At 39.1% G+C, this 11953-nt stretch overlaps 1 protein-coding gene across 4 annotated transcripts in view; it reads left to right on the top strand.

Moving 5' to 3' along the window:
* Nucleotides 1-1093: 1093 nt before the first annotated feature.
* The window catches only part of htr4 (5-hydroxytryptamine receptor 4), a 198618-nt gene continuing 187758 nt past the window's right edge, over nucleotides 1094-11953 (top strand). For 2 of the 4 annotated variants that reach the window (XM_068042954.1, XM_068042950.1), the window contains exon 1: nucleotides 1094-1456. The gene's annotated coding sequence lies outside the window, so the exon portion shown is untranslated. Of the gene's footprint in view, nucleotides 1457-1607; nucleotides 1647-3368; nucleotides 3582-11953 lie in introns of those variants that run through there. The other 2 variants (XM_068042953.1, XM_068042951.1) reach the window with 2 other exon arrangements.

The raw sequence follows: 11953 nt of genomic DNA, 5'->3' as shown, positions 1-11953 counted from the left end.
CGTGCTGTAAAATTCTATGATTCTATAGAGATTTTTTTTAAGAGCTCAAATGGAGCTCAAAAGCGAATAGTGATTTAACTGCAATTAGTCTCGGATGAAAGACTACCATATATCAGATACCTTCATCGACAAGTAAGGTTCAGTTTCTTTTCTATTCCACTATGTCCAGCCTGTCGTTGCTTATTTCATCAGTTTTAGATTAGGTTAAACAATAAAATCCAATGAAGGAATTGATATATGGTGAAGCGAAGTAAAACACTTGTGAACACTGAAAACACTCAGAGTGCATAAACCTAGCGAAACCTTTTCCATTATCGAGAGCTGAGTCCAATAATCGAAAGGGGAAATTTTCATTGAACTGGGGAGCAAGCAAGGAGGGATTAGACCAGGCGACTCATAGAGAGAGAAAAAACTTCACCGATTTGAAGGGTCAAATAACCTATTTTTGCCTTGTAACATTTCATGAAAGTAATGATTTTTTTTATAAATAATAAGTTTTAATGTCACATAGTTGTTTAATGGTATGATTTGTGTTTAGTTATATTTCCCTGGTGATGTTTATGATGGGAAGTATCGTGCTTGTAATGTCTTAGCCTTGACACCCGATGTTGAACACAACCCCATATTTCTCTTTAATGTCATAACAAAGATTCATACTCTCACATGATTTGAGATGGTGCTTCTTGACCTGAATGGAACCATTGACAGTTAACTGAAGGAGCGCAATGGTCAAATCATTTTCTTTATCTCAAGAACATTTCTGTAAGAGGACTGTAGCTATAATATAAACAGCCTCGTCGCGGAACCTTTTCATGTTGGGAGTTTGGTCTGTGAATGATTTTCGTTCTTGAGTCAGCGCTCCGGCTGTCAAATAATCAGCAGGAGACGCGGACAAGTGAGTGGTTGGGGCCGATACAGCGCGACGCTCTCGATATCTTCCAAGAAATAACACATTTTGTGCCGCATCTCATGTTGTTCATTGAACTCAAGGGGACATTTGTTATTCCCCCCGACCCACTCAGTTCCAACCAGACTGCGATACACAGCTGAAGTAGGGCAGGAGGAAGCTCTGCTCATTATAAGGATTTGCTTTTTGTTCTAGGGGCGTTGTTGTTCCGACAACAGCTCCGGTAGTACATCCATACTTATAATCTTAAAATGCACACTTGTTAATTCAAAAGTGGCCCCAGTTTCTTGAAAGTCCCGTTGGTTTGCCCAGCAGAGCGAGATGTGACTGACATTACCACAACATGCACGTCACAGCTCTACTCTTTTAAAATCCGAGACTTTGGAAAGCAGAAGACTCGATAAATGAAGGATTTGCAGTTGTAAACAGAAAGCTTCATACTGGTCCTACCGACTGTTCTGAGAAACACGGCTGCCGAGATGAAGACAAGGAGCATTTTTCAGCCGTACGTAACATGTCACTTAGGCGTACTTGCATCGGATTGAAATGGTAAGAGCTTTTACTTCCTCGAGAATATATTTGTGGCTAAATTGTGCTGACTACGCCAGGATAATGTTATGCCACTTTACACGGATAGTCGATCAAGAACGTGGAAGAATGTAATTCAGTATGTTCACACTTTGAACTGGATCTAATGAAGCCCATATATTACAGAATTACTTGCGAGACCAAAGGAATGGTATAAGTATCTTCTGAGCTAGTCTTTACATTGTAGCGTATTTTCTTGACTTGTAGCTTTGAGACAACGTTTGTAATCAAAATAGGTTCTACAAATTGAAAGTAATTTAATTCTGTTTGGGACTTTGTAGGTAGTTTGCACGGATATTAGCGTTCGGTTCGGTTAAAATGTGTATGTGAAAGGGGTGTAGGGTAGGGATGAATAGTTGAACATAGTTGTTGCAGCATTACAGACCGCAAAAACAAATAGTTTGGTCAGTTACCAAAACCAGACTAGGTCTGTTTTGTGTAATCTTTGAGACACCACTAGATTTAATGTCACCACACCGCTGAAGAACAAAAATTGCGGACACGTAACACTGAAACGTTAGTAAAGATCAACTGTAGTTGATATATAAAACCGCCACATGTTCTTACAAATATACGCTGCAACACATCAAATCTTGTGGAAAATGAGAAGCGAAATGTGTGCACACAGTCTGCTTAATGATCGTTCTACTATCGAATGGCGTACATATTTCATTCATTGTACAATTGTCAAATTAACAGCAGAAATTTATCTTTCTAATGTTAAATAACCAGGTTAAGCGATTTGGTACATGATTCTGAGAATATGGTAGGCTTTGAGATGTTTTTAATGAAATCATGTATGGGAAAAGGGATAATGTGTCTTTCCAATTCCTTACTCATTGAATTTAGACTGTCAAAATCAATTAGTGATCGCGATAGGTTGAAGTTGATCTCCAAGCAGACCATTGATGAGATCAGATTACAGAATAGTTTGACCTGAAGAAGAGCCTTGATCTTATCCTCCCAGAATGTGACAGTACTGTCCTCCCATTACCGTAGTCTTAAAGTTGTGTGCTCAACCACTCTTCCTGGTAACCTACCCCAGCTATGGACTATCCTCTGCGTTTGACTTGCTCTTTTTCAATCCTAAACCTGGATCCTCTTCGCTGCCTTGGTTTATGGAAGCACTGTTAGGAGTTTACTTTCTTCAAGTCTTTATCTTACTTCATTGTATACTGCCTCCACAAATTGGCTGCATATCTAAAACATTAAAAAAAGATAGGTTGCTTTTAGAAGCATAAATAGCCTTAGAGAAAATCCAGTAATAGAGGTATACTGATATTCCAAATGATGCACAACCTGGACAAGTCCCTTTAACTCTTTAAGACTGAGTTAACATTGAGTTAGCATTTGAGTGGATGGGGATTATTTTCTGTATTTTGTGGAAAAGACCCATTTCAAGGTAGCCGACCACACCGTGAGCGATCATGAAATACGTTCCGAATATCAACACGTTCTTTTAAGGCGGTCATTAAATGCTATAGCAATAAACAGAGTCCATTAGGCAGGAACTTGAAACCTCCCAATGCATCTTTAAATGAGAAAAACAAAGCAAATTCGCAGAAAAGTACTCGCGGATAATGCCTCCGTTACTTTCGGTTATTACATTAAGGAGACAGCCAAAATAAAGAGCCGATTGCTATCGCGCGTAGTGAATTCCTCCTTAAAATGCACCAGAATAAACAGATGGAAGACACTTGCTATGCAAATCTGAGCCACTACACTAAAAACTGACGTGTACTGTATACAGTTTCAGTCTTATTGCAGGGTAGTTATTGCAGTTTGTGTATCTAATTCCCCACCTTCAAAAGTAATTCATCCATTTTTTCTTTCGCGCTCTGTCCCTGGACATTTCTAGGAAATGAACATAATTGTGCTGAGAGATGTTTTTGAATTTGTCTTGTGCAGCTTAGAGCGTTTCACCACTGTAGCACAATTGATCCTAAAGCAGGAAGCGGCTAGTGTGGCGAATTCAAGATCGCGGGAGCCACTTCCAACTGTTACAAAAGACCATTGGGAGTCCGATCTATTGAGCAAGGCGAGAGGCAGAATATAGAAAACATCTGCCTACCCTCCTGCTGTTAAGGTTTGAAATCAATATATACAGCACGACTTTGAAATAATCTTTGTCCGAAACACAGAATGTCTAAGAACTAGTGGTAGTTTGAAGCTTGGGCAGTCCTAGTGAAAGGACTTGATCTCTCCAGTGGCCTTAGACGTTATAATTCGGACGATTGCACTGGTTGAATGCGATGTTTCAAGTTATTGAAGATGTAGCTGAAGACTTGTGCATGCTGCAATCTGCAAAATTAAAGGCGTCCAGGAGATGGCATTTGGATATTATCAGGTTCAAGTGGGTAGAATTGGCTGGGAGTAAGTCAGCGCGATGATTGGTGAAGTCTGTGACAGAAAGCAGTCGAAACTCTATATATATTATATATATGTGTGTGTCTATTTAAATTGTAAAATAGTATGTAACTTGGAACACGGAAATGCTAATATGTGGCCCATTTAAAGAACTCCAAGCATTGTTGATTTTTTTTTTCATTCTGACATGTTACACCGGTTAAAATGGCATGAGTTGTCATGTGTACCAGACGATTAGCGAACTCGGATTATATTAGATATTGGAATGACCGAATACGCAAAAAGCATGAATTACGAATGAGTTAATGTTAATGTACGTCTACAATGAGTTGAAAATCAAAATTATACAATTCATGTTTTAAGTTGTGTAATATTTGGTGCACGTATATGCGAATTTAATCTGCCCCAGTGTGCAGAGATCATAGTAAGAAAGAGATCAAACTAGGCATCGAGTTTTGTGATTTCAGTTGGGACTGTAATGATGTAAAACATAACAAATATTTGGGTTGCCGTTTGGTTCCCCCGCCACAACCACCACCCCACCTGCCCCCAAATTTTAGAAAGCAAGTTACTTGACCATTCCTTTCAATTAGGTAACGCATCTTTTTTGATATTTTCATGGCGTCTGTAAAGATCTTATTTTCAATTTTGTCATAGATACAATTCTGTCCTCCTTGTGACCTATGTTATATACTTAGAAAGTAGTTTAATTTATCCTTATCTGTTTACAATGACGTTACTATATTAACTGCCCCATTTTAGAAGATCACCCATAATTACAGTTTGCTTCCATTCTATTCTGATGTTTGATCTATTTATGAATCCCAAAGACATTAAAAGTTTAATGATTCCCTTTAATGGAACTCCAACACAACCTAATACAATATGATAAGTGCTTTTTGAAGCCTTTATTTATAAAACAATTGAGCAATAATTTAGTCACAAAGAAATTCTTTGTTTTGAGAGCAGTTTAGGGAAACCCAATTTCTTTAAAAAATTAAGACTGAATTTTGGATATTTCATTGCCCTCAAATTCAAAATTTGCAATTACATAAGTGACACACAGTTGTGATCACACTAGCATATATACATTCTGCCCGTTTGTTTCCATATGTGTGTATAAGCATGAATTTAGCTACCCTCAGGATTGTAGGATGAAGTTCAAACTTAGCCTCCCAACTTTTACATAGGCACTGACTTGCATGCAGCGTATGAGAACTGGAGGAAGCACATGCACTGGCACACCAGACACCACTGGAAGCTTGGTAGTGAATTTTCCTCCAATGTTCCTTATTACCATTAAGTTTGAGTTAAAAACTATTAGTGTGGCAGACTAAAATATAATCCCCTTAAGGAAGCCTATGTTTGGTTTCCTCATGGAGCTTCCCTCAACCTCAGTCACATCAAAGGCTTGCTCCTCAGCCTGCACAAATGCACATCTTTCTTTGAGGTGTGTAAGTTCACATAGATACCACTTCATGTGGCACTGGCGATTAGATAGTCACCAAAACAGAATGGTCGAGCTGATAGCTAGAGCAATTACTCTCTGATTCCCTTAAAGTCAGCACCTAGAATAGCCATTTAAAGAGAAAGAATAGCCTTACCCATGTGATTTACTAGTCGACAACTAACTTGACCTGAATCTTTACGGCAAAGACCTTGTATATAAAACATGCAATAACCAAGTAAAAAGCAAATCAACACCCTCCATCATATGCCAGGAATGTGCACTGTTGAGCAGCTAAGAATGAGTCCAAGATTACCAATGAAGGAATAGTTGCTTCCCAGTTACTACTAAGTGCTTATGATAAGCGTAGATTAATTACTTCTGCCTTTCATTGGAATATATTTATTTGTTATTTATTTTATTTATAGATACAGCACTGAAACAGGCCCTTCGGCCCACCGAGTCTGTGCCGACCATCAACCTCCCATTTATACTAATCCTACACTAATCCCATATTCCTACCACATCCCCACCTGTCCCTACCTATACTAGGGGCAATTTCTAATGGCCAATTTACCTATCAACCTGCAAGTCTTTGGTGGTGGGAGGAAACCGGAGCACCCGGCGAAAACCCACGCAGACACAGGGAGAACTTGCAAACTCCGCACAGGCAGTACCCAGAATTGAACCCGGGTCGCTGGAGCTGTGAGGCTGCGGTGCTAACCACTGCGCCACTGTGCCGCCCTATATGGCTACATAGAGAATAGGTTTGCACTGATTTAATTACCAATGAAGGAATAGTTGCTTCCCAGTTACTACAAAGTCAGTGCTTAAGATATCGATTGATTAATTACTTCAACCATTCATTGGAATACATGGCTCCATAGAGAGTAGTTTTGAAGCTTTGGATTAATATGGAGACAGAGGGCAGGTTTCCTGTTAAGAATTTCATTGTTAGAATTAGATGAATCAGATAATGCAATTAAAATAGTCTAATCACAGTGAACACATGCAAGAACTTCTGTTGATGTAATAAAGACACTTTTCTCAAAGGCAGTGAAACAATTTTTCACAAATGTCATTTGTTTTATGTTTTTATGGAGCTCAGGTTGAAAACATGAACATGACACAAGGTTCACACACCATCACATAAATCAAATCAAGTCTAGGTCAATCTGTACTTCAGAAGTATCCCTATATGGGCATGGAGATGTTTATAACTAAATGTCATTCTTCAGCATCATCATGTTGGATGGCATTTGTACAATAAACAATAGAGTTACATGCTTCATCTGTGGATATTTTGCTGTTTTGAGAGGTTTATGAAGGATATGAAATGGACAGGCTTTAAATAGTCTGGCATTGCTTTTAGACAGGGCTCTTCTGTTCAACCAGAAGCAATAAAATTTACAGAAACCAGACAGCAAACTGTGAAGTATCAAGTCAAACAAATGCATGTGTAAAATCTGCACAGTTTATCCTGGCACAGACTCATGTGTTCTTTAACATCTGGGCGGGAAATATCAGCATTTGATATGAAAGATGAGCTTATTGGTAGGTTAATGAAATTATAGTCAAAATGGTCATCGATCTGCATAGTTAAAGAAAATTTATTAACTCAAAAAACTTTTCATCATGAATTCTAAGCTCTTCCATGACATTGGCAAGTTACATAGTTGTGAGCAAAGTATTTTTAGCATTGGAGATGTTAATAAGGAAAATAATCCATACATTTTTCAAGTGTATTCCTCAAAAGAAGCCTGTGGGAATGTATAACCATATGGAGTCATTGAATTTGGTGAAACAGGCCATTATCAAAGTATTTTTAACTCATTCAAAATGACCAATCCAGGACTGACACAGTAATATCACACTTTACAATATGGCTTTTCATTTATCATCCTAACATGTGAATTTTCAACCTTAGACATCTATTTATGGGGAAGTAGCAATAGGAAGCCAAATTGGAAAAGGCTATGGGAGGACTATTATATTCTGAGGTTGCTGATAAGATATGATGAGAGAAGACTTCTTCAGTGCACTAGTACAACAAAATTGCAAATGCAGCCTTTATAACTTGTTTTGCAATTTTTCTATACCTAACACATCAAGAAAATCTTGCTCATTGCTAACGCAAAGTAGAAAATATTTTACTTTGCACCTGGTTCATGCAGTACCTAATCACTAAATACTTATGTTGACACTGAAACTCAGAAGCAGAAAAATATTCCATCCCTAGTATTAACATGCCTCATCTTGAAACATGCAAAAAATAAAATATATATTTTCTACCAATGATCAAACTAATATTATTTACTTGGTGCTGAAAATGTTAAGGTATTTTTCTACTGTGCATAAGCTATCAATAGATATTTTTATGTCATGGAAAATTGGATGTTCTTTGGTTGTCCTGAAATAATGTAATTGTTTTTAGGTTACCATCTGAGTGGGCAGGGGGTGGGGGAATGGATGCGGAGTGTTGTATCCTGCTGTCTGATGCTAGGTTAATTGATTTGCAGTGGGCATAATACACAGCTTTGACAGAAAAATAAGTTTGATGCTTTACAGAAAAGGCTGAACTTTATGGGCTGGAAGAAGTTGTGTGGTTTTTATTAAATTCCATTTTCTTTTGTTTTGATGAAGTGCCTGGGAAATGGTTGGTGGTTACCGACTGATGATGTGTGAGGAAAGTGACCCCTTCATTCCTCATGTCCTTTGAAGCCATTTAATAATTGAATGGGCTTTATAGGGTATGGGTCTCATATTGTTTCCTTTTCTTCAATAAGGAGCAGAAATGGTGAGATTAAAGAGAATGGGGTTTTGACATGATTGAGAGGGCCTGTGCAATGCATGTAGATGAGACAGAAAACATACAAGTTTGCAGCAATCAATAAATAAAGTTTGCAGAACAGAAGATCAGATTCGTTAAACCATTGGAAAACTATGACAGGATGCAGACTAACAATTTATAAATCATATATTAGAACATCTGTGATGCAAGCAGTCTGACTGAGTCATAGAAAATTGCTATTTAACTGAGTCAACGTGATGGACGACTCTTGCAGTCTTGAAACTGAAAAAAATAGAGATTAGTTGGATGTAGTGTAGTTGATATTCTATCCAGAAAGATTTTCCTTATTAAATTTAGATGCAAGAATGCACCATGCAGTAAAATGCATTTATTGACACACCAAGCCATTATCTACACTCCGAACTCCAACAAAGGAGGGTTTCTGGTGAGGGTGACAACCATCTTGTCCAAGTTTGGTCAGATGCAATGGTTGTTTGAAAGTGAATTCAATGTGGTTATGGATTTAATTCTTGGCAAATTGGCCGACCTTCAGAATAAAAAGATTGCTCCAAGCAACATTAGATAAGCAGATTCTCCCACTTGAACCCATATCTTGGCTATATCCATTAATTATTTATTGCGAATAAGCCCAAGTTTGTATGAAAATAATTCTAATTTATGAGGATGTTCTCTGAAATTAAGGTTCTATCTGAAGTAGCACTGGAAAATTATGGAAAATCATTATTTCCCCCCACGCCCCCTGGCCTACCAGAACTAGCACTGGCTACACTTTGTCCATTCGCTACATACAAATTACAGTGCAGGGAACAGGAGGGAATAGGAATGTATCCCCAGCAGAATTTCTTGTCATCTATCCTTTTACTGCCATTTCCTGGATACATCACTTGGCAGATGGCAGTAATGGTGGAAAAAGTGGATTTTGAAGTAGCCTACTCTCACTCAGTTCCTCCCCAAGAATATAGTTGCTGAAAGCCTTGAGCTGGAATTTTACCATGTCTTTGGTAACAGGCTGGGTGACAGGAAGGCCGGCAAAATGGCGGGGTAGGCATCTGGGGGCCGTTGCCCGACATCTTAGAACAGCACGTCTGGAGCCAACCAGAGAGCAGGCTATACTAGACCTGGTATTATGCAACAAGATAGGATTAATTGCAGACCACATAGTGAAGGCACCCCTAGGTAACAGCAATCACAATATGATTGAATTTTGCATTCAGTTTGAGGGAGAGAAGAGTTGGTCCAAGACTAGTATTTTAAACTTGAACATGGGCAATTATGACGACATGAAAGCAGAGCTAGTTAAAGTGAACAGGCAAATCAGGTTAAGGGATACGTCTGTAGAGATGCGGTGGCAGAAATTTGAGGGGATATTTCATAATAAACAGAATAGATACATTCCAACGAGAAAGAAAAATTCCAAGGAAGGACCCACCATCCATGGTTAACTAAAAAAGTTAGAGATAGTATCAAACTTAAAGAGAAAGCCTATAATTGCACAAAAATGGGAGGCAGGTCAGAAGATTGGACAGAATATAAAAAACAGCAAAGAATGACTAAAATATTGATAAGGAGGAAAAAATAGAGTACAAGAGAAAGCTAAATAGAAATATAAAAACAGATAGTGAGCGTTTCTATAGATACTTAAAAAAGAAGAGTTAACAAAGTATGCGTTCGTCCCATAGAAAGTGAGTCTGGGGAATTAATAAAGGAAAATAAGGAGATGACAGATGAATTGAACAGGTATTTGGCATTGGTCTTCCTTACAGAGGATACAAGAAACATCCCAGACTTGCTGTAAATCAGGAAATGGAAGGGAGGGAGGAACTCAAGAAAATTATAATTATGAGGGAACTGGTACGGAGCAAATTGTTGGAGCTGCGGGCTGAGAAGTTCCCCGGTCCTGATGTATTTCATCCTAGGGTCCTAAAAGACGTGGCTAGTGGGATAGTTGATGCGTTAGTTTTAATTTTCCAAAATTCCCTAGATTCGGGAAGGTTCCATTAGATAGGAAAATAGCAAATGTAACTCCTTTATTCAAAAAGGGAGGGAGACAGAAAGCAGGAAAGTGCAGGCCAGTTAGCTTAACATCTGTCATAGGGAAGATGATTGAAGCAGTCCGTGTAGAAATGCAGCAAGACCTGAACAATATCCAGGCTTGGGCTGATAAGTGGCAAGTAACATTCGTGCCACACATGTGAAAGGCAATGACCATTTCCAACAAGAGAGAATCTAACCATCTCCCCTTGATATTCAACGGCATTATGATCACTGAATTCCCCACTATCAACATCCTGGGGTTACCATTGACCAGAACCTATACTGGAGTAGCCATATAAATACTGTGGCTACAAAAGCAGGTCAGAAGCCAAGAATCCTGTGGCGAGTAACTCACCTCCTGACTCCCCAAAGCCTATCCATCATTTACAAGGCACAAGTGAGGTGTGTGATGGAATACTCTCCAATTGCCTGGATGGGTTTAGCTCCAACAACACTCTAGAAGCTTGATACCATCCAGGACAGAGCAGCCCGCTTGATTGGTACCCTGTCTACAAACATTCACTCCCTCTACCACAGGCGCACAGTGGCAGCAGAATGTCCCATCTACAAGATGCACTGCAGCAACGCACCAAGGCGACTCAGGCAGCACCTTCAAACCCACGACCTCTACCACCTAGAAGGACAAGGGCATCAGGTGCATGGGAACACCACCACTTGCAAGTTCCCCTTCAAGCCACACACCATCCTGACTTGGAACTATATCGCCGTTCCTTCACTGTCGCTGAGTCAAAATCCTGGAAATCCCTTCCGAATAGCACTGTGGGTGTACCTACCCCACATGGACTGCAGCAGTTCAAGAAGGCAGCTCACCACCACCTTCTCAAGGGCAATTAGGGATGGGCAATAAATGCTGGCCCGGCCAGCGATGCCCACATCCCATGAAATAAATAAAAAGTTAATTTAAAAATTATTAAAGATGTTGTAGCAAAGCACTTAGAAAAGTTCAAAGTAATCAGGGGAAGTCAACATGGTTTAGTGAAAAGGAAATCATGTTTAATCAGTTTATTGGAGTTCTGTGCTGTGGATAAAGGGAACCGGTACTGTACTCGGATTTCCAGAAGGCTTTTGATAAGACACCACATCAAAGGTTACTGCGGAAAATAAAAGCTCATGGTGTAGGGGGTGACATATTGGCGTGGATAGAAGATTGGCTAGTTAACAGGGAACAGAAGGTAGGCATAAATGGGTCATTTTCTGGTTGGCAAGATGTAACGAGTGGTGTGTTACAGGGATCAGTGCTGGGGCCGCAACTTTTTACAATTTTCTTGGATGAAGGACCGAAGATATGGTTGTTAAATTTGATGATGACATAAAGATAGATAGGAAAGTAAGTTGTAAAGAGGACATAAGGAGGATACAAAAGGATATAAACATAGGTTAAGTGAGTGGGAAAAGATCTGGCAAATGGAGTATAATGTGGGAAAATGTGAAATTCTCCATTTTGGAAGGAAGAATAAAAAAGAAGCATTATCTAAATGGTGAGAGATTGCAGAGCTCTGAGATGCTGAGGGATCTGGGTGTCCTCGTGCATGACTTGCATAAGGTTAGTATGTAGATGTAGCAAGTAATTAGGAAAGTTAATAGAATGTTATTGTTTATTGCAAGGGGAATGGAATACTAAAATAGGGAGGTTTTGCTTCAGTTTTACAGGGCATTGGTGAGACCAGATCTGGATTAGCGTGTACAGTATTGGTCTCCTTATTTAAGGAAGGATGGAAATGGATTGGAAGCAGTTCAGAGAAGGTTTACTAGATAATACTTGGAGTGGGCAGGTTGT

This window comes from Heterodontus francisci, chromosome 12 (genome assembly GCF_036365525.1).
Source record: "Heterodontus francisci isolate sHetFra1 chromosome 12, sHetFra1.hap1, whole genome shotgun sequence".
NCBI classification, from domain to species: Eukaryota; Metazoa; Chordata; class Chondrichthyes; order Heterodontiformes; family Heterodontidae; genus Heterodontus; species Heterodontus francisci.
The sequence above is the reverse complement of the archived record's forward strand: the minus strand, read 5'-3'. Positions and strand labels throughout refer to the sequence as shown.